Source organism: Macaca nemestrina, chromosome 11, assembly GCF_043159975.1.
Source record: "Macaca nemestrina isolate mMacNem1 chromosome 11, mMacNem.hap1, whole genome shotgun sequence".
Taxonomy (NCBI): domain Eukaryota; kingdom Metazoa; phylum Chordata; class Mammalia; order Primates; family Cercopithecidae; genus Macaca; species Macaca nemestrina.
The window spans coordinates 16,194,568-16,217,346 of record NC_092135.1 but is presented as its reverse complement, the minus strand read 5'-3'; the positions used below and the strand labels follow the sequence as shown (position 1 = coordinate 16,217,346).

General features: G+C 35.9%; 1 protein-coding gene and 1 long non-coding RNA gene across 2 annotated transcripts in view; one reads left to right on the top strand and one right to left on the bottom strand.

Annotated features, from left to right (window-relative positions):
• The window catches only part of LOC105492523 (dipeptidyl peptidase like 10), a 1,403,881-nt gene that overhangs the window by 530,836 nt on the left and 850,266 nt on the right, over positions 1-22,779 (top strand). The gene's annotated exons all lie outside the window — the stretch shown is intronic.
• Positions 20,108-22,779, bottom strand: part of LOC139357076 (uncharacterized) — a 32,382-nt gene continuing 29,710 nt past the window's right edge. The window contains exon 4 of the long non-coding RNA XR_011609692.1: positions 20,108-20,224. This is a non-coding gene — a long non-coding RNA (uncharacterized lncRNA). The remainder of the gene's footprint in view (positions 20,225-22,779) is intronic.

Sequence of the window (22,779 nt, the reverse complement as noted above, 5' to 3'; positions counted from 1 at the left end):
TATCTCATTGTGGTTTTGATTTGCATTTCTCTGATGGCCAGTGATGATGAGCATTTTTTCATGTGTCTGTTGGCTGTAGGAATGTCTTCTTTTGAGAAATGTCTGTTCATATCCTTTGCCCACTTTTTGATGGGGTTGTTTGTTTTTTTCTTGTAAATTTGTTTGAGTTCTTTGTAGGTTCTGGATATTAGCCCTTTGTCAGATGAGTAGATTGCAAAAATTTTCTCCCATTCTGTAGGTTGCCTGTTCACTCTGATGGTAGTTTGTTTTGCTGTGCAGAAGCTCTTTAGTTTAGTGAGATCCCATTTGTCAATTTTGGCTTTTGCTGCCGTTGCTTTTGGTGTTTTAGACATGAAGTCTTTGCCCATGCCTATGTCCTGAATGGTACTACCTAGGTTTTCCTCTAGGATTTTTATGGTATTAGGTCTAACATTTAAGTCTCTAATCCATCTTGAATTAATTTTCATATAAGGAGTAAGGAAAGGATCCAGTTTCAGCTTTCTACTTATGGCTAGCCAATTTTCCCAGCACCATTTATTAAATAGGGAATCCTTTCCCCATTTCTTGTTTCTCTCAGGTTTGTCAAAGATCAGATGGCTATAGATGTGTGGTATTATTTCTGAGGACTCTGTTCTGTTCCATTGGTCTATATCTCTGTTTTGGTACCAGTACCATGCTGTTTTGGTTACTGTAGCCTTGTAGTATAGTTTGAAGTCAGGTAGCGTGATGCCTCCAGCTTTGTTCTTTTGACTTAGGATTGTCTTGGAGATGCGGGCTCTTTTTTGGTTCCATATGAACTTTAAAGCAGTTTTTTCCAATTCTGTGAAGAAACTCATTGGTAGCTTGATGGGGATGGCAATGAATCTATAAATTACCTTGGGCAGTATGGCCATTCTATTATATTTTAAGTAATTTGAATTAAAATAAAATAATTCAGGAGGTCTCATTCAGTAGGTCGGGGAAATGACCAATGACCTGATACTTCCTATCCAGGGTACCACATTTTGAAAAGCTGTTCTCTATATAATCAACATTTCTGTACAGATTAAAATCGCGCTGTTGATAAAATTGTGCAATCACAGGAAAAGTGCTAGTTGGTGCAAAATACTTGTCTATAACAACATAGGGATACTCAAGAATCTCAGGACATAATCTCCAGTAAGAGACAAGACACTACTCTTTGTTCTTTCCTCATAGAAAATAACCACCTTGTCTCTTTCTCATTCCTTTCAATTGTTACGTGGTGTCTTGTGATAATAACAGAATCACAAACTTCCAAGTTCTGGTTTCAACTGAAGAAGACTTTTTAAATAGGAGTTGGGTTCATTTCCAAATAAAAAATGACACTAATATTTTAATATAGGTATATATCCAAATGATTTCTTCATGACATTGCTAGATAATTTTATAACTTACTAAAGGTAAATATTTTAAGAATGAGGAATGTTTTATGTCATACGTGCTTGTCACCATCAACAATGTAGGAATTGTAGTTCTTTCCTTCTGTAATTCCTAACACATTGTTAACATTTTCCATGCTGGACCATATAATTCAGCATGGCTCATCTCACACAAATTAGGACATTTCGTCATGTTCAAATACAGAGAAAGACATAATCTAGCATTTCCTAGAGAAGAAAAATTGTCAGCATTTTCTTCCACTGAATAATCTCACTATATAGTTTCATTGATCTAACAGCTTATCATATTTTCTAAATCACTTGAATTTTGGTACCATTTTCAGTAGGGTTTTACATAGAGATTTTCTCTAGCTTGGATATTTAAAATGGTACATATTGTTATCTGACTTTATTAAAAATGTTTACCAGGCTCATTGGGGAAAGAGAATCAAAATAATCAGAACAGCTGTTCTATTTATTTAAAAAATTAATTTAAAAACTTTTAAAATTCTTTTAAAATATTAGAAATTTTTAAAATTATATGACAGATCCTATCAGTTCTTTTCATCACTTTTGATGTTTCCTATCATTTTGTTACTGTTTTAACAAACATGTAATAAAAATCATGATGTTTATTATTATTGTTTGAGTCTATTGTTTGGTAGGGTTTCTCTATTCTTGCTATAGATTTGTCCTTAGTTATCTTAAATTTCTGTCAGTAGTTAAGATATTTGATAATTAGTGATAATTACTAAATAATCTGTCATGCTTGACAATGTGTAAATATGATGTATATATAATTTTATATCTTGAAAATTTGTTATTGCAAAAGCTACACTTTAATCTTGAAACAAAATCTCCAAGTGAGATTTATTCAGGGTTCATTTTACATTTTTATAGCATGCATGGATGAACTACTTTGAAGATTAAATTATGAGTGATAAAAATTAATTTGCTGCATTAGCAAATATACCAGTAAATTATTAAAAAAATTCACTTAAAACTTATACAATACAATTTTAATTATGTAGAATCCATGTTTAGATATCTTTTTTATAATATCCATGGGCTGCAATCAAACATACGAATTTTCTGCCTAAGAAAATGTTGTCAGTTTCCATAGTCTTTTGCAATTATGTATATTCTAAGGCTTGTTTTATTTTGTTTTGTTTGGGTGTTAAGTCTCTGTTAATCAAGTATAATGAGGATAATGTCTCTTACATTATTTTGAACAAGTCATTTTATTTCCCTACCTTCCATCATTTCTCTTTGTTTTAGCTTTATCAATGTGTAACTGACAAATAAAACTTGTTTACAAGCAGGATGTACAACATAATGTTTTGATATGTATATACATTGTGAAATGTCTATTATTTTTCTTGATTCCTCAATCACACAGCCCATATGTGAGGACAGTGATGTGAATGTAATGTGTGACTGTGTGTGTTTTACTTCTTTATCCCTGCTAAGAAAATAGATAAGGAAGTTAAGTGGAAAGAATAACTTTATATGAATAACTATGAATCTGATCTTATTTATCTTTTAATAATAATATAGTTACAAATCTTCTGTCCTCTAACACTATCTATAAATGCCTACTGACACATTTTTAATATCCCTGTAAAATTACATTGGCACTCAAGAATATGGTTAAGAGGCATTTCTCTGCTGAATTACTAAGATTTTATAAACAAATTTAAAGGACAAGTGATACATTTGGAAAAATTATCTGTTACCTATATGATGTATAAAAAAGAAAAAGTCACATTTTATACAGTTTCTAGAACTTAGAAGTAACAAAAAGAATCTACGGAAAAAAAAAAAAAGAATATAATTCAGTAATTCCCTGAACTAGAAATCCAAATGGCCAAAACACAATCCCAGGTTCAATTAACAAATCCAAGTCTTAACAATAATGATGCAGCAATTGTTAACTAATGAGACTGACAAAATGTAAAGATTAATAATATCTAGTGTTTCAAGGAGTGTATGGAGACAGGTGTTATCATATACTATCGATAGGAGAGTAAATTGGCCCCATCATTTCAGAGGGCAATTTGACTGTATTTCTCAAAACTCTAAATACTCAAATCCAATAACTGATTAACTCTATTTCTAAGAGTAAGTCCTGAAAAGACTTTCAGCTGGGGCTATGTCTGTGCAAAGGGCCCCTACAACATTCTACAACATTTTTATGTAACAGTAAAATATTGGAAAATACCTCTGTATCCAAGTCAGATAAAATAATTTTGTTGAATCAATAGAACGGATTACTTGTAGCTAATAAAAATAAGAAGATGTATGTGAAAAATGTATCTTTTACTGAAGAAAAAAGCAAGTTGAAAAAACAAAATCTAGTTACAATACTTTTTTACATAAAAGGTATACACATAAGTGAATACATATGTGCATGTATAAATGCATGAGCCCATATGTTTTATAAGCATAAGAAAAAGGTCTAAAATGGTATACTCTGAATAGTCTACTACTGGGAATCGGGACTGAGTGGCTAAGTAAGACCCCTTTCTCTTTGTCTTTCTCTCTCTCTTTCGAAACAGGGTCTCTCTCTGTTATCCAGACTGGAATCCTGTGGCACAATCATAGCTCACTGCAGCCTGGAACTCCTGGGCTTAAGCAATCCTCCTGCCTCAGTTTCCTGAGTAGCTGGGACTATAAGCTCATGCCATCATGCCCAGATAGGTTTTTTCTTTTTCTTTTTTTTTTTTTTTTTTTTAGAAATGGGGTGTCTCTCACTATTTCTCCAAGCTGGTATCAAACTCCTGGCCTTAAATGAGTCTTCTTCTGAGTCACTGGGATTACAGTGGTGAGCCATTGTGTTCCATCTTTCTTTTTATTTTTGAGACAGGGTCTCACTCTGTCTCCCAGGCTCCAGTGCAGTGGCCCGGATCTCAGCTCACTACAACCTCCACCTCCTGAGTTCAAGTGATCCTCCCACCTCAGCCTCCTGAGTAGCTGGGACTACAGGCACATACCACCACGCCCAGCTAATTTTTGTCTTTTTTGGTAGAGATAGAGTTTCACCATTTTGGCCAGGCTGGTCTCGAACTCCTGACCTCCAGTGATCTACTCTCCTAGGCCTCCCAGAGTGCTGCAGTTATAAGCATGAGTCACTGCACCCCACCTCCACCTTTTCTTTTTAACTATCAATTTCATTTGCCTGATTTTTTTTAACAATAAGTATATTTGTAATTTTTAGTTTAACTTAATGTCAATAACATTTTATACTCCATAGTATAGAAAAATATAGTATACCTATTCTTTTATATTTAAAGAAAAAATATTTAAATTAAATAAATGCAGTTTTATCCAAATATGTCATTTTATTTTTGTCCAAAAGAACGTAGCTGTACTGTCCTGCCAAAAAAAAAAAAGCTTTCAATAATATGCAGCAAGCTTTTGTTTGGGAGGGGAGATAATATGTAAATTTAAACTATTAACTTTTCTTTAAGCATTACTACCAAAATAGATTTTAATTCCTATCATTATAGACCATTAACATTTTATATTCCACTATTTCAACCAGTTATGCTAATTTATTTTAGAGATTCTTCAACTCTTCTTTTTCAACAAATATTTTATAATGATCTATAAAGATAAAAAGACAGAGCCAGTAAATTATGACTTTCATGTTATACTAATGCCACACATTTTATGATTGTAGTGACAGAGGTGTCCATCTTGAACAATGACTAATTGCAGGAAGTACAAGTTTTCTTTAAGTACAAGTACAATGGAGCTTCAGCAAAATAACAAAATACGAAAAAAATCAAAATTATGTTTTACTTCAAATATACATTTTTTTTTCTTTTTTTCTCTTTATTTTTATTGACACAGGGTGTCACTCTGTCACCCAGGGTAGAGTGCAGTAGTGCCATCATGGCTCCCTGCAGCCTCTACTTCTCAGGCTCAATCCATCCTCCCACCCCAGCCTCCTGAATAGCTGGGACTATAGTATTATGCCACCATGCCTGGCTAATTTTTGCATTTCTTTTTTGTAGAGATAGAGTTTCGCCATGTTGCCCAGGCTGGTCTTGAACTGCTGGGCTCAAGCGATCTGCCCACCTCAGCCTCCCAAAGTGCTATTATTACAGCTGTGAGCCACTGCACCCAGCCAATTTTTCAAACTGAACTTTCAGTTATAAAAGATTATTTGTCTTACTTAAGCATTGTTGTCCTACTAAAATATTACTTCTATATATTAATTATCCTTTGGTGACTTTAGGTTTGAAATCAAAACCCATTTTCTTTTATATAATATTAACAACACTATTCAGAGCTAAGATGCATTATAACTAATGATGCATTATACACTTGGTTATTAATTTTGCTTTTTAAGTGAATAGGAAGAGTGGATATGAAGAGAATGCCCATGGTCCTCATTGCTGTGGAGATTTGCTTTCCACAATTTTAAATCAGGGTTATCAGACAATCCAGTTTCTCCATAGAAAGGTTTAGTTAGTTACATTTGTTGAAAAGTTTGACACATTCTAGATGCTTTATATTTAAGACTATTTTATAATTAAATGCCATATTATGAAAGCTCTTTTTGCTTCTGCATTAACTTATTAATGGATATTGAATTAAAATCATAAAACTTCATCCTCACTGTTGAATACTACTTGAATCTCAACTAATAAACAGTTGGCATATGGACATTCTTATTGAAATATAGGACATTTTTACTGTTGAATACATTTTTCCATTTAAAAATTTTTATGCTGATATAATATAATTGGTTCCATTAAGCTATTATAATATAAATTGCATTCCCCTAAGGTCATTTTAGCCTTTACACATGGTTAAAGGCTTTCATCAGTTATATAAAATTCAGTGCTGTCAATGAATTTACTATTGAGTAGCAGACTGCCAAGCAGACGGAACAACTGAAAAAGAGGAGAAAAAGCAAAATAATGATAAAAATAGATAACATTTATATAGAGCTCACTACAAGTCAAGCACTTTTAAAATTATCTCAATCATATTAATTCATCTAATTCTCATAATGATCTTGGAGGTTGATCCTGTTATCATCCCCATATTGAAGAAACTGAGGCCCAGAGAGGTTAAGCAATTTACCTGTTGTCATACAGGCAGTAAGGAATCAAGCTACGTTTGACCCCAGATATTCTGGCTCCATAGGCCATGCTTTGACTTAACTACTAAGCTACACGGTCCTTCTATGCAAATTGGTTTTGGATGACTGAAATGGTATGGGTGCTTAGAATCAAGTGACATATAAAGCTGCAGACAAAGACAGACCTAAGATTTTATCATTTTAATTTGCTAACACTAAACAATTGGCCAGAACTTGGACTTTCTGGCCCTGTACTTGTTTCTTTCATAGTCTATACCAATATATTTGACATGATTCCATCTTGCTGCCACAAGTGTTAAACTCTAAAGAGACATAGTTATTTGCTTATAATATCTTGCCAGATAATTAATATAGAAAATGATATATTTTTCTCATCAAATGCACCAATGCATTTTTCATTGGAAATACGAACCCTGGTTTGCAGAATGGGGTGAGTCTGGGGCACATTTGTGACTGTCACCTTGGGTTCTAAAGACCAGGTTGACTCAGGAGGAATATTAATCAAGGTAACTTCAGTTTGTAAAACATTAGCAAAAAGAATAAAAAAGGGAAAAAAAAAATGATCAGAGCTGCAAGTCACTGGAGTATGGCAATCCTGCAGGCATGTTAAGAATGAAAACAGCTGGGTGCAGTGGCATGCACCTGTGGTCCCAGCTAATTAGGAAGGTGACACAGAAGGATGGCTTTAGGCTAGGAGTTCAAATCCAGCCTGGGCAACATAGCAAAAACCTGTCTAAATAAATAAATAAATAAAACAGAATTTAAATAGGAAAATTACTAGTGAAGTAACCCATCAGGCACCATTGTTCTAGTTAAAACTTCAGCATTTCCCTAGTTACTTATTTCCCTCACTTCTCTACTGTGATATCAGAGCCTTTAGGAAGCCTTGAGATTCATTTCTTTTTTTTTTTTTTTTTTTTTTTTGAGACAGAGTCTCGGGCTGTTGCCCGGGCTGGAGTGCAGTGGCCAGATCTCAGCTCACTGCAAGCTCCACCTCCCGAGTTCACTCCATTCTCCTGCCTCAGCCTCCCGAGTAGCTGGGACTACAGGCGCCCGCCAACTCACCCGGCTAGTTTTTTGTATTTTTTTAGTAGAGACGGGGTTTCACCGTGTTTGCCAGGATGGTCTCGATCTCCTGACCTCGTGATCCACCCGTCTCGGCCTCCCAAAGTGCTGGGATTACAGGCTTGAGCCACTGCGCCCGGCCACCTTGAGATTCATTTCTAAAACAAAGTGAGACATGCCCATGTTTGGCATTTCTGTGACTCCTGCCCTCTATTCCAATTTGTGGTCCTCTCTTCCTGAGAGCTTAGCTTTGGCTATGTGTCCATTTCCATGACTTTTACATGTGCCCTCTCCTAGGTTGTGTCCATGACACACAGCAGAGGTTTTTAAATTAGAAATGAGATCGTATCATTCTCCTGCCTAAAACTCATTTCAGTGAAAATAAGAAAGTTTGATATATTCCCATATATGTTAGAATAAAATTCAAACTCCTTGTCAAGGCCCAAAGATTCTAAATAATTTTGCCTTTCTCTCACTCCATCTCATCTCTTCTCCCACCTCCTCCTATCATGCTTACTTATTTCCAGTTATACTGTTTCCCCTTCAATTCTGCAAATAGCCACACTGTTTCTTGACTTTGTACTTTTTTCTCCTTCCGTCTTGAATGCTCTTCCCCAGCTCTTCAAATGCCTGGCTCAGTTTCACTCAGGTCTGGGCTCACTGTCAACCTTTAGAGAAACCTTGCTGATCAGCTATTTAAAACAGGGCTCCTTATTTATTTTCTATCACATCACCCTATTTATTTTTTTCACAGCAGTTGCTACAGTCTAAATTATCTTGCTTACCTATTTGATTACATGTGTATTGTCTGCTCCAGTAGACTGTAAGCTTTACCAGAGCAGCAACCTATTCTGCCTCATTTGAAGTGTGTACCCTATGTTGAGCAAAATGCCTGGCATGCAGTAAGTGGTAAATGTCTATTGCATGAATAAAACTGATGGTGAAGCAGTGTCCACAAATGAGCCAAGGAAAATGGCTCAGGGCTGAGACCACAGGCAATGAACAAGTTCTTTGCACTGTTTGTGAGAATAGAAAGGCGGGACGCAGTCACATTGGGGTTGAGTCCTCGCACAAACAAAATGATGAAACATGGTAAATGAATGACCCTTCCCTGTCCATCTATCTATCAGTCATTTATCTATTTACCTTTTGTATGTGTGTAATGTCTAGAGCTTTATTTTTTCATAAAATGCATGTTGTATTTGGTAATTTTCAAATTTAATCATAATAAGAGCATAATTAAAATACAGATGTTTACATTTCATTTTAAAAATAAATGCAAACAGTTATGAGTTTTCAGAATGCAAAATTAAGGGGAACATCTTGTTTCTCAATCTCAGATTAACTAAAGATATACTTTTTGATGCAGCAGTCAATTTATATGGTTAAACAGTGTATCATTGAAACACTTGCATATAACATGTGTAACAATGAGATAATGAAACTACAAAAGCAAAGGAAATAATTTTGATTAAAAGTGAACATGTCTTTTTGGAAGTTAAAATAATCAAATGGTAAACTATTGCTTCTAATAATTGCCATATTTATTTTTTTCTTTCATTTTATTTAGAGACCAGTAAACTTATTCCACAAAATTCTAAAAGCACAGAGATGTGAGAAAAACTGAAACTGAAATGGTCATTATTTCTAAGTGCAGGTTTTCTTTTTAACTAGGACTGGGTTTTGAGCATATCGTAATTACCATAAAACTTACTGAAAGCTTAGCAAACTTGGAAGGAGGAGGTCATAGCTTTAATGTTCTTTCCACAATTCTCAGCAATATCATTTACATCCGCTTCTCTGAGGTGTTTATTCTACGTGCCCCTTCTGGATATAACCATGTAGGGAGTATAAGAATCTTTACAAATTGCTTCAAGAGGGTGATCATGATTTTAACTGCCACAACCAATCCAATCTGAAGGTCCACTTATTTAATGAACATGAATTCATTTGAAAAAGGAAATTGCCAAACTCATCAGTTAATCACAAAAAGGGAAACAACACAAATAAATAGCATAATTAAATAGCAAAAGGTAATGAGAATCTAGGCATTTTGAGTATCTGCAAAAGGCTAACAATGACTTTTACAAATTAATTGTTGTAGGATAGGTTTTTTGTTTCCTTCTTTGTTTTATCAAGATGGAGTCTCACTTTGTCACCCAGGCTGGAGTGCAGTGGCGCAATCTTGGCTCACTGCAACCTCCACCTCCCAGGTTCAAGCGATTCTCTTGACTCAGCCTCCCAAGTAGCTGAGATTACCAGCACGTACCACCATGCCTGGATAAGTTTTTTTGTTTTGTTTTGTTTTGTTTTGTTTTTTGTATTTTTAGTAAAGATGCTGTGTCACTATGTTGGCCATGCTTGTCTTGAACTCCTGACCTCAAGTGATCCTCCCACCTCAGCCTCCCAAAGTGCTGGGATTACAGGGTGAACCACTGTGCCTGGCCTAGGATAGATTTTCTAATTGCCATTACATTAGAGTTTCAAAAAGAAATCTATTGAAAAACTCATTGAACTATACACTTATCTCAATGATCTTTAAGGCATATAAATTGCACCTCAGTAAAGTTGCTAGAAAAGTTACATACAAGAACTTTTTTCCAACCATACCTCTACTCTGCATCTTCAACTTTATTCAGTCTACGCCATGGCACTTTCTTCTGTATCTACCACGTATTGCATTACCCAACCTTCTGCTGAACCTACATTTCATTACATTTTTAAATAAGTAACTCTCTTCTTGGACCTTATGCTTGACATAACTTTTCCACTTTTGAGGGATTTTTTCTAAACTATAACTTCATATAATTTCACCCCTTGATTTTTCTATATTCTCTTGTCTCCTCTCACGTCATCTCATTTCTTTTTTTTTTTTTTTTTTTTTTTTTTGAGACGGAGTCTCGCTCTGTGGCCCAGGGTGGAGTGCAGTGGCCCGATCTCGGCTCACTGCAAGCTCCGCCTCTCGGGTTTACGCCATTCTCCTGCCTCAGCCTCCCGAGTAGCTGGGACTACAGGCGCCCGCCACCTCGCCCGGCTAGTTTTTTGTATTTTTTAGTAAAGACGGGGTTTCACCGTGTTAGCCAGGATGGTCTCGATCTCCTGACCTGGTGATCCGCCGGTCTCGGCCTCCCAAAGTGCTGGGATTACAGGCTTGAGCCACCGCTCCCGGCCCATCTCATTTCTTCTCTTTCCTTCCTTGCTTCTTTTATTACTTTTATTTCTGGCTATATATTCAATTCATTTACTTAGAATGTCACCCATCCTAATGCATATAAGCTGTGAAGGACTGGCACTTCTCTGAGGCTGCTCTTACTTTCAAATGGAAATTGGAGTTATTAGGAACTTTCTTAAAGCTAAAATTAGTAGGAATTGCTATTCATTTTGCTCAAGTGAAAGTGTCAGAAATATCTTGGATCTTATTAAGGTTTTATTTCTCACTACTAGTACAAGACTATACTCCTTGGGTGTGGAGACAGTAATTTTTGTTTGTTTGTTTTTTGCTTTTTTTTTGAGACGGAGTCTCGCTCTGTCACCAAGGCTGGAGTTCAGTGGCACAATCTCAGCTCACTGCAAGCTCCGCCTCCCGGGTTCACGCCATTCTCTTGCCTCAGCCACCCGAGTAGCTGGAACCACAGGCACCTGCCACCATGTCCGGCTAATTTTTTGTATTTTTAGTAGAGACAGGGTTTCACCATGCTAGCCAGGATGGTCTCGATCTCCTGACCTCGTGATTCGCCCGTCTTGGCCTCCCAAAGTGCTGGGATTACAGGCGTGAGCCACTGCACCCGGCCGCCGGAGACTGAGTCTTATTCATCTTCATGTGCATCTCCCATATTTGAATGTCTGGCACAGTACTCAAAAAGTAGTATTCACCAAATTTTATGTACCCAACAGTTCCAGAGAAGTTTGTTGTTTTTATTATTGCAGTTGTTCATTGAAGCAATCATTCCAAATGCCAACATAGAATCCTACCTACCTCTTAGTCAGTTCCACAACTAATGAGATCCACACCTATGTGGTATCAAATGATCATTTTATAAATAATATGGTCTCTCTCCCTTTACTAAAAGGATAAGTAAGCTGACCATATATGTGAGAAGGGGGAGATGGCAAAAAGCCAAGATTGTTCCTTCTGCTTCCTCACTCCCAGACTCTTCAGGACTTTACCCCATAAATTCTCATTTTTTCTCATCTACTGCTAATTGATCCATCTTCTAAGCAAATAATCATACTCCAAACCTTGCTTTTAAAAACAATCTCTCCTCAGATCTTTTCCCCAGGATATAGTCATTTTTCTCTTTTTATAGTGATTTTTCTCATCTTTTGTTCATCAACAATTTATCATCAATATGATCCCTGCTTTCATTTCCATCAGCTTCAATCTAGCTTTTTCCTATACCACTATTATGACACTTCTTGTGAAACGAGCACATACGACCTCTTAATAGTAAAATTATAGAGTTTATACATTGTTTCTTTTATTTTGTTTGCACTTAGTAAATCTATAGAATTTGTAATAATTGAGATATGGGTGAAATCACTGTAGCTATATCAGCCTTGCTCATTTTCAGTGGCAAGTAAACTTCATTCTGCATTGATGGTGAATTCAAATGCAAAGATATTTATTAACCATCTGCAATTAAAAACAAAAAGGTATAGGGGAAATACAATAAATATACCAAACAGTATTTTTATCTAAAATTACTGTAGTGGTACAAACAACCATACACCATAAACTACATTATGTTATGAAACAGACTGTGATGATGGAAATCAAGTGTATATTAGACAGAAGGGTTATTCTAACTGGAAAGATTGAGGGGTGGGGTCAGGGTTGCTTTAAAATTTTTTTTTCCTTATTTTTTTCCCTGCCTTTATTTTTCTTCTTTGAGCTATTGTTATTTGATTGGTTAATAACACTTCTCAGTTCATGGGACATTGTCATAAGAGGTCTATGCAAGGTTCTCTCATATTTTATGAATTTATTTACTTCCTGTAACTTCATTCTCTACTGGAGAAAATTTTAAACAGAAGATCACATAAGAACTGAACCTGGGTGGATGAATAGGATTCCACAGAGGAAGTGAAGGGTGGTCCAGAAAGAGGGAAAAGGGGAACATAGGTACCAGGAATTGATCGTTGCTTAAGTCTGGGGTTAGTGGCAGCATGTATGTCTGGAAAGATTGTTGCAGCCAAGTTGTAAAGTCCTTGATATCTGCGTTAATACAATTGCAACACCATGATGAATTTTGAGCAAATGGGTGACTGGATCTGGTTCATGTAAGATCATTCTAACAGAAGTATAGAGAATCTATTTTAGAAACTGGGTCAGAGCAAAGATAACTGAGAAAGAACATACAAGAAACTGGACTGGGGAGATTACTTTGAGGGTGGTTCGTTATCTAAATCATAATCACAATTAGGATTTAAGGTAATATTTTCTATTGATACAGAAGTTTAAAATAAGATGTCTATTTGCAATTAATCTTTTCTTCCATACTGATCCTATAGGCCTGGTGTTAAAATGCTTTTCAGAGTGCTCTTGTTATCCCTGTAAACATTGGAGTTTGGTTTCCTTGGGAAATATAAGAACAGAGTTGATTAGTCTATTCATTCCTAGTACTAAACTATAATGGATCCAGTGGTAGAATGAAAGATTTAGTTTCCTTAACTTGCCATATATCTTTTATTACATTAGGGATGTGTTTTCCCGATATTTGTTTCCTTGTAAACTGTACTTTTCTCTCTTTCTTTGAATTAGTTGCTATCAAAGTGAATAGCTGGATAATCTTGCATTAATTATTAATACTTCTTATGCCAAAGCTAATTAGTGGTTCTGCACAATTTAAATAAACTGCAGTCTTATATAAAGAAACAGCTTCTTTCTTTAGAAAACTAACACATATATAAACATATGGTCATAATTTGAACATATTAACAATGTAAGTTTCCAATACAATCATATAAAGATATTAGAAACAAGGAGATGCTGAGTCTTCTGTGATGGCATTCTATTAAAATCCAAATTGAAATGTGAGAAAAAAGTTATATAAATATATATGCCTATCGTCTATCTATTATGTATCTATCTATCTTTTTCAGCCATCTACTTATTTTACTGCCTTCATTACCCACAATTTGTGATTCTCCAAATTCCTTTGTATCCATATGTTGTATTTATTAAGGGTTTTGATTTTGGTCTTGGATTTTGTATGATTTCTTTATTATTCTACATTTAATTATTTTTATGTTCCTACAATTAATGTGATAACCTTTTTCTATTAATATCCCTTTCTCCATTCAAGTATTTAAAGGAGTAAACATTTTTCTCTTTCCTCCCTGACATTTCTCTATGAAGGAAGCTTGACAGCTTTCTATCACGGTATCTTTATGGTCATAGCACAGACACCCTTTGAAGTTAACATCTTGTTTTCTCCTGAAGATAGTTTCTACTCCTTCTTTATTTTCTTTGACCCCAGCCCAGACTTCAATAATGCATTGAACTTGCTGTCGCTGATAGTCCTTCTGCTGATATTTCATTGCTGTCTCTCTTGCTCAGGGTCAGGGACAAACTCTCAGCTTTTCTCACAAGATTTTAATAGGCTTTTACTGGCACTTAACATTTATAAATAGCAAACAACAAATGACACTTCTGTTGCATGTGCTACTAAATAAGCTTTTTGTACACTGAAGAATGTATTTCTTAAAGAAAAAAATTAAATAATGTCTCTATAACTAAATAACAGATAATAAGACCAAACCATAATTATATAAATTAATATTATTTGGAAACTTTTTAGAAAATGTTTTATATTTTTATCAGTGCATGTAGGCTTGGTTATGCTGGAGTTTTATCAGTGCATGTAGGCTTGGTTTCTGTATATCGACATAGAAACACCAGTGTCTTAAAGTAACAAAAGTTTACTTCCGTCACCAAGTTCATCACAGCCCTAGCCAACTGTCCAGGCCAGCTGTCTTCTCAGTTTTTGGCTCACTAGTTCAGACTCCGTGATCATCAAGAGAAATGTAGAGTGTTCAGGAGGATCCACACCAGTAATGTAAGGCATTGGCCTAAAAAGGAACAAAGTTACTTTCTCTGAAAAGCCCTTAACCAGAATTATTCACAAGCTTTCACCTAAGTGGGGGATGGGGGGAGAAGACACAAAAGGGTAATTCTCTTAAATAGCTACGAAAGTGAAGAATCAGATATGGATAGACTGGAAATTTCTCCCACAACATGATACAGTGGGTTTCTATTTTACTGCCAACAGCGTGTTAATTCTCCTTTACTCCATGGCTACAAACTTTGGAATATGTTATTAGTAGAAGAAGAAAGAGAGATAATTTGTTATGGATGAGGCACTCAAAGCTTGATAAATATAAACAAAGTATTTGGGACTAGAATAAATAATGCAAATATAAGGTAAAATAAAAAGGATACATCACTTAGAGGACAGAACCATTTTGAGAGCTTTTTGGAGATGAGTGTGGAAAGAAAACAGAAAAAGTAGCAGAGAGGGATTGTATGGAGGTTGTGAATGGTGACTATTACAAACACTAAATGCTGATATCCACACATGCTTATGTTCAGGCAAGTCCACAGATGGGAAGAGACTTAGCTGGAGCAGAAATAAGGAATGGGCTGTGAGGTTTACAAGAACAGACCACCCAACACCTGTGTGAAGTGAAAACCTGGCCAAGGACTACAGACATGAATTCAAATTCATTGTCCAGAAAACTAACTCATGTCTCATAGAGCTATTATGGAAGCATCTATTCCTTTTTACATAAAGCCCAATTTTATCTTATGTAAAAAATTTACAGAGCATGCATATGGTTGCAAGTAATTCATTTTCTGTGCCCTTTATTTTACTCATAGGTTGAAGAAGTAAAGAGATGTCACAAAGGAAAGATCTTCTGGATCCTAACAGAACTAATATGGTGCCCAAAATGAAAATGCATTCATCTACATACTTAGTTACATTTCAGCTGGTGTTTCTTACTTACAGTTAATAAAATGTTAGACAACTCTCTAGTTCATAGGTTACTCACCCCAGCTCCCTATTCAGAGCTCCCTAGTGGGAAGCTGCTGAGCCTAAAATTCATGAATATCAGTCTCCAACAGAGAGCTTTCACAGATTGCTGCTGCTGCAGCTTCAGGATCCAATCCAGGTCCTGCTTTATGTCAGTCTGGTGTTTAACACTTAGTCTGGTTTATTACTTCCAATCAATCCTTTTTGGGACTATGTTAACTGAAATTAGCTTCTGTTGTTTGCAACCAAAGAACCATAATTAAGACTGCCCTCTCCACCCCCCAAACAGCTGAGATTTTTGCACTCAAGTTGACTAAGAAACCTCTGAAAATAAATAGCAGGTTTAAGATCCTGGTCTAGAGAGCTGAATCACAAGTCATTTAAAGGAGGATAAACAGGGTTCAATTACTAAATTCCTTTAGTGGAGAAAACAGTCAAAAAGAGAAAAAGCAAACATAACTGAGGAGTTTTAAAACTGATGTCATCAGGAGAATGTGATACAATCAATAATTACAGGGAGTTAGGCTGTGAATGACTTGTGGACAGTCAGTGGTATTCACACATGCATATGTTTCCATGAACCTGCTGTTCTTTCTCAACTATCCCACAAACGGAGGGGGCATGTGACTCCTTTCCCTCTCCTGTATTGATTTTCCTCATGGCCACTATTCCAACTGCACTCCGCTATTGGCAGTAGTTTTAATATGTCATACCCTTTAATGCATATGTATTTGTGCCCAAGTTATTTCTCCCTCCTTGGAGTGACCTTTTCTCCCTTGTCTTTCACTTCTTAGAATCAGCTGTCACTCTGCGAAATCTCAGACTCAATAACAAGAACAACTACAAAAATGATCACTCACTCACTACTTTCTTCCTACAGTTCCCAGAACCTACTCTTAGTATTCTGTTTCTCAAAATGCAGTTCGTTATTTAGTTGCATTTATTGTCTTTAATCCACTGTGAATTCCTAAAAGTGGGACTGTGACTTACTTGTCATTGCCTGTCTGGTACTTGGCACAGGGTAATACTTTTTTTTTTTTTTTTTTACATAGATGAATGAATAAATTAGTGATCTAGCCTTAAGATTTTTCCACCTCAAAATCTGACATGTACACATGTATTTACGAAACCTTATAGAAGCAAGTTTAGATAAAATTAATAAACTGAAAACTATCCTGTCCTTTTATATTTAGGTTGTAAATTCAATGTAGATAATGGATAGGTTCTTATTATGTGTGTCTATATATAATAGAATTTATGTTTTAACAGAAGCATCCAATCCTTTTTACATACAGCCCAATTTTACCCTATGCATAAAATTTACAGAGCATGCATATACTTGCAAATAATTCATTTTCTGTGCCCTTTATTTCACTCATAGATTGTATGTCTATGTACCCATGTACGTGTGTGTGTGTATTTTTATACACACAGATGTGTGCACATGAGTCTACATGTTTGAATAGATTTTGAGAAGCAATTGTAATGCACTATTACAAGTGAAATCCAAATTGACTGCAACTATGTCAATGAGTGCTGAATCACCAATCTCACTATTTCCTCCTTGACTAGCCTTTCAATAATCTCCATTTTCTCAAGTATTGCTCCATATTCCTACACCGTACCTTCATTCCCTCATCTCCTTCTTTCCATTAAATTTATTCTTCATGGAACTGACATGGACTTTATTTTCAAACAGTGACTTCATTTTTATTAAACCAAGCTAGAAAACCCAATTCTGTATGTATTCTGGGTTTGGTTTTGCTGATGTTAATTCACCATATTAAGTTTTTGTCTTGGCTCTGCACAATCTAGTGGTTAGCATATATGTATAAAATAGAAGAAAGCTTTTATATTTAATGTACTTTCCATGTGCATTAAAACTCTGGGCAGAAGACATGGGGTAAATGCAATTACTATGTAGAGTAGCATGGTAAATCTCAAATTACATGAGAAATTTACCTATAATTAGATCAGATACATAGACGACAGGTAGGTAGGTAGATAGATAAATTTTATTCAAAATGACCGTGATCAGGAGTGAATCTCAAAAATAACTGTGAAGCTGTAGAACTTATATTGGGTACTTCTTTGGTTGCCTGTGTACATCCATTCTTCCCTTTATGCAAGCATTCCCCTCTGGACCTCTCACTCTTCCTCCTCCTCCCACATACCCTAATGGGAATTGCCCACCACAACTACAGGCTCTCCAGGGTGTGGTTCCCAGTTTCCTGTCCCTCAGAACCTCAACTGCCATTCTCTAGACCTTGTCCCTGACACCTGTACTTGACATACTGTCATGTGCTGTCCTAGAGTTCTACTTACTCATTATATTCTTTCCAGGGATTCTCTTTTCACAGAGTCACACTATGTGAAATATTCTTATCTCCCCTGGGAGCCTGAAAAATGCAGCTTTATCTTGAAATCTCAGTTCTTCTGAGATGACCTGCTCCAGAATGACTCTTGTAACAACACAGTGGTTGTTTAGATGAAATTACCTCGATTTTCTGCCTTATCAATTCTAATATTGCACTTACCATACTGCAATTATTTCTGCACACAATTTTTGTGCGAGACCAAAGGAAAAAATGACCCCAATTCTCAAGGGAACGATATTCCCTCATGGTGTCTGGCCATTGTGACACTGAGCTTGACCATGTGACTAACTTTAGCCAGTGGGATGTTAGCAAATGTGAAGTAAGCAGAGGCTTGAAATGAGCTTCTAAATTGAGGCTTCTTTGCTCTTGCCTTTTGCCATTGCCTGGAGAACCTGCCCAGAGGAGCCTGCTGGAGGATGAAGGACACATGGAACACAGCCATGTTGCCCTTGTCATCTCAGCAGTGGCCATCCTTGACCAAATGCTCACCTGCAGTGTGTTCGTTACCATCCTTGTGTGGCAATGCATAACCAGTATGGTTGCTTTGCCTCTATTCTGTGACCTCTTTGTGAGTGAGACATCTATGTCTTGATTAAGTCTCCTTCCCCCATTCCTAGAACAGTAGTTGATCTATTACGTTTTAGTTGAATTGAACCTGTTGAATGCCGTTATTGTTCCTTTCCCAGAAAAAAAAAAAAATGAGTGCTGTATCTTATTTCTAATAGGTTTCTAAACAGTTTGATCCCCTGCTTAAAGGAACTCTACAAAAAATATTGAGAACTGCATAACCTCTTTAGAGTAATCAACATATGCAAATGACCAATTTACCTCTATAGTGAGTCTTAAACTTGGCAAAACTATAAAAATTATACATTTTTTCTCAGTAGTCTTCATGTAATGTTCTGCACTTTTCTAAAATTGGTTGTGGAAATTGTGCCTGATTTCAGGGTGGGGGGAACCAGCAAGTTTGGAAACATCATCAGTGTTCTTGTTTTACCCCTCTTTTGGTAAGCACATTAGGTCTGGACAAAGTCTAATGTATATGCAAGTTCTACATAAACTGCATAGATAAATTAAGTAATCTCTCCTTTTCATGTACTTGATAAAGTACTATTTCTCATATACATTTTTAGAATAAAAATTACCTATAAATTTGCAAGATTGGCAGGTATAACCAAATAAAGGCAGTTTTCACTTTTGTATAAATAATGAAAGTCATACACCCAAGATAGGGATTGTGGAAAGACTAGGAATTCTAGGATTCAGCATATTTGAGAATATTGCACTGGCCCCCCTCATGAAGGACTTTTCATTCAAACTTTGAAATAATCAATCTATGTAAGGATATTTCTCTAAGCTGCTAGTCTAAAAGTAATAAACATCAAGCTTACAGACGGGTGTGGAAACTGAATGGCTTTGCTTTTCTTCTGAGGGATTTAATTTATTTTTAATATCACAGGTGGCTTGAGGCGAGGTGTAATCATCTGTCACTCTTCAGTTAAATCATATCACCTCACTTCTGAAATATTCTTTGATCTCTCTACCTGTAAATCACATTCCACTTTCTCTGTCATATACTGTAGCATATAGATATAATAATGACATTACAAATTACCAAGAGGATGGAGAGTATGTCTATTTAACAGATGATTGAAAAACACACACATGTAAATACTAACCCAGACATTTACTTTTTAATGTTGTTCTTCTTTTTTGACTTGTTACTAGAATATAGAAATTACATGAAACACATACTGAAGACAAGTTTTAATTTTTTACATTTAAAACACATCAGGCATTTCTTTTTTACTGGCTTTATAGTTTAGGCAATATTAATACCTTACATCTGTAATTTTAGCATTTTGAATACACAGTTTTAAATATACATTATCCATTAGGCGGATCCATAGAACAAGCTGAAACTTTCCAGGTTCACATTACTTTAAAAATACTTTGATTTGCCGGGCACCGTGGCTCACGCCTGTAATCCCAGCACTTTGGGAGGCCGAGGCAGGCAGATCACAAGGTCAGGAGATAGAGACCATCCCGGCTAACACAGTGAAACCCTGTCTCTACTAAAAATACAAAAAATTAGCTGGGCGTGGTGGCGGGCGCCTGTAGTCCCAGCTACTCGGGCGAATGAGGCAGGAGAATCGCTTGAACCCGGGAGGCAGAGGTTGCAATGAGCCGAGATAGTACTACTGCACTCCAGTCTGGCTACAGAGCAAGATTCTGTCTAAAAAAAAAAAAAAAAAAAAAAAAATTGATTTCTAGTCATGCGTCTTAGTTAACAAGTTTTCTGAGGGCATCACTGGGTATGCTATGCCTCACTATATTATGTTAGGAAAAGTGATATATAAAAATTAATTTGTGCTATTCCAATATAAAAAGGTCCTCTTTTCTTCCCCCAATCTAATTATTCAATCACTTATAAGAAACTTAAATATTACAATAAGATATCAACTCTCCTGAATGAAAGTCATAGATGCACGCCTGCAATACCAGCACTTTGGGAGGCCGAGGTGGATGGATCACAAGGTCAAAAGATCAAGACCATCCTGGCCAACATGGTGAAACCCCGTCTCTCCTAAAAAAAAAAAAAAAAAAAAAAAATACAAAAATTAGCTGGACGTGGTGGCATGCGCCTGTAGTCCCAGCTACTTGGGAGGCTGAGGCAGGAGAATCGCTTGAACCCGGGTGGCAGAGGTTGCAGTGAGCCGAGATAGAGCCACAGCACTCCAGCCTAAGTACAGAGCGAGACTCCCTCTGTCCAAAAAAAAAGAAAAGAAAAAAGAAAAGTCATAGATGGAATGCCTTTCTAGGAAACATTACCTTCAAAAAATTGTAATATTATAATAATCGAAATAGCCAAATTCATAAAATTTTACAAAAAAACAAGATTTGCTGAAATGGTAAATCAAGTCATTGTGAAAACAGGTTTAGCTGTATAAATGATAAAATCTGGAAATAGGGATGAGTGTTATTGAAGAGAAGGTTTCTGTTTATATGAAGAAGGAAGTCTGAAGAGATAAGGGAAAGTGATATACTGGCTGAGTGTCCTTTATGCAAAACTCTTGGGACCAGAAGTGTTTAGGATTTAAAATTTTTCTGATCTTAGAATATTTGTATGTATCTGCACATTGTGCACATGTACCCTAGAACTTAAAGTATAAGCAAACAAAAAAAGAATATTTGTATGTACCTAATGAGATATCTTAGGAATAGGATTGTCATCTAAACATGAAATTCACTTATGTTTCCTATACACTTAATACACATAGTTTGAGGGTAAATTTATGCAATATTTTAAATAATATTGTGCATGAAACAAAATTTCAGAAAGCAAAGGTTCCACTATCTCCACAAACCATGTGGACAGTCTGTAGTTGATTGGCATCACCATGATTCCTGACTCTGAATTTATACACTATTGATAAGCAATCATCTTCTGACACTTATTCACACATAAGTACTTAATAGCAAAAAAAAGTGACATGGTATTTTCAGATTATTTTCTAATAAATACTTATTAGTCATATAACTGCTATCCTAATGTTTATGTTGTTAGATCAAAAAAAGGAATAATTATGTTAAAGGACCTCAGACTTCCAAAATCAATCTGTGGGCATTATTGATGTTTTATTTCTCTGAAGCCTATCAATTCCATTTCCTGATTCTTCACAGGACTTTTTGACACATTGCTTCAAACTCTTACATCAATGACATATCAATCCCTAGATTTAAAAGAATTATTGCTATATTAGGCAGTATGCGTTTAGTTGCAAGTAATACTTTTTTAAAGGAGCTGATCAAAAGGGAGTATTTATTATAAGGATACAGTCATAGTGGGCAGCAATATACTTAGGCCTCTGGAATGACATGAGAGAGAGGATTGGACAGAAGTCTTCTCTCTGTCCTTGTGTTTCTTACCTGAATTCATTTGATTAATCAGTATCTTGATCAAAAATAAACAGCTTACTCTAACTGAGTCATCTGGGCAGAATAAGGAGACATCTTATACAGACAAGGTACAGCACAGCTCCCTGGCACAAGGAAGACCGGGGAGTCATTTCCACATCTCAGTTTGGAGGAGAAGGAGCAAAACAGAAAACTCACAGGGGAAAACTGCATGGGGAGGACACCAGCAGGTTAGCGCTGCCCCTCTATCTCAGAACTAGCAGCAGGAATACTCCTTAAGCTGCTATTTTTTGGATCTTTCTTCCATTGTCTCATATCTTTTTCTGACCACAGCTGGGAAAAGTTCTCCACTTTTCAGGGTTCATGTGATTTGATTGACCACACTTAGATAACCCAAGATAATCTGCCCATCTCAATATCATATATCCCTTTGGGTTCTGTGCAGATTGTCCTGGAATAACTAATGCTTGAAGCACTTTTATAAAGTGTGGGGAAGTTGTAGTGTAAGAATTTAACCCCCATGAGAGCAGACTTTGTTTTCCTTATCCTTTGTTTTGCTGTATCTTCAGGATTTAGAATAGTATTTGGCACATAAAAGGAGAAAAGTAAATATTAGTTGAATGAATGATTGAGTGAATGAGTGGAGAGAGCAATGCCAAGAGATAAATCTGTAGTTTTGAGAAGTAACATATAGGCAAAGAGAGAAGCTTCATCGATACAGCCCCTGCCATTATCTCTCTCCCAGATTACTTCCAAGTGTTCCTCTGAGTTTTTCTGAATTGCATTAATTTCAAATCCATTCCTCATTTTAAGACTAAAATGGGATTTCTTTTGCCTAATAGAATTATTCAGTTCCTTGGTTAAATTCC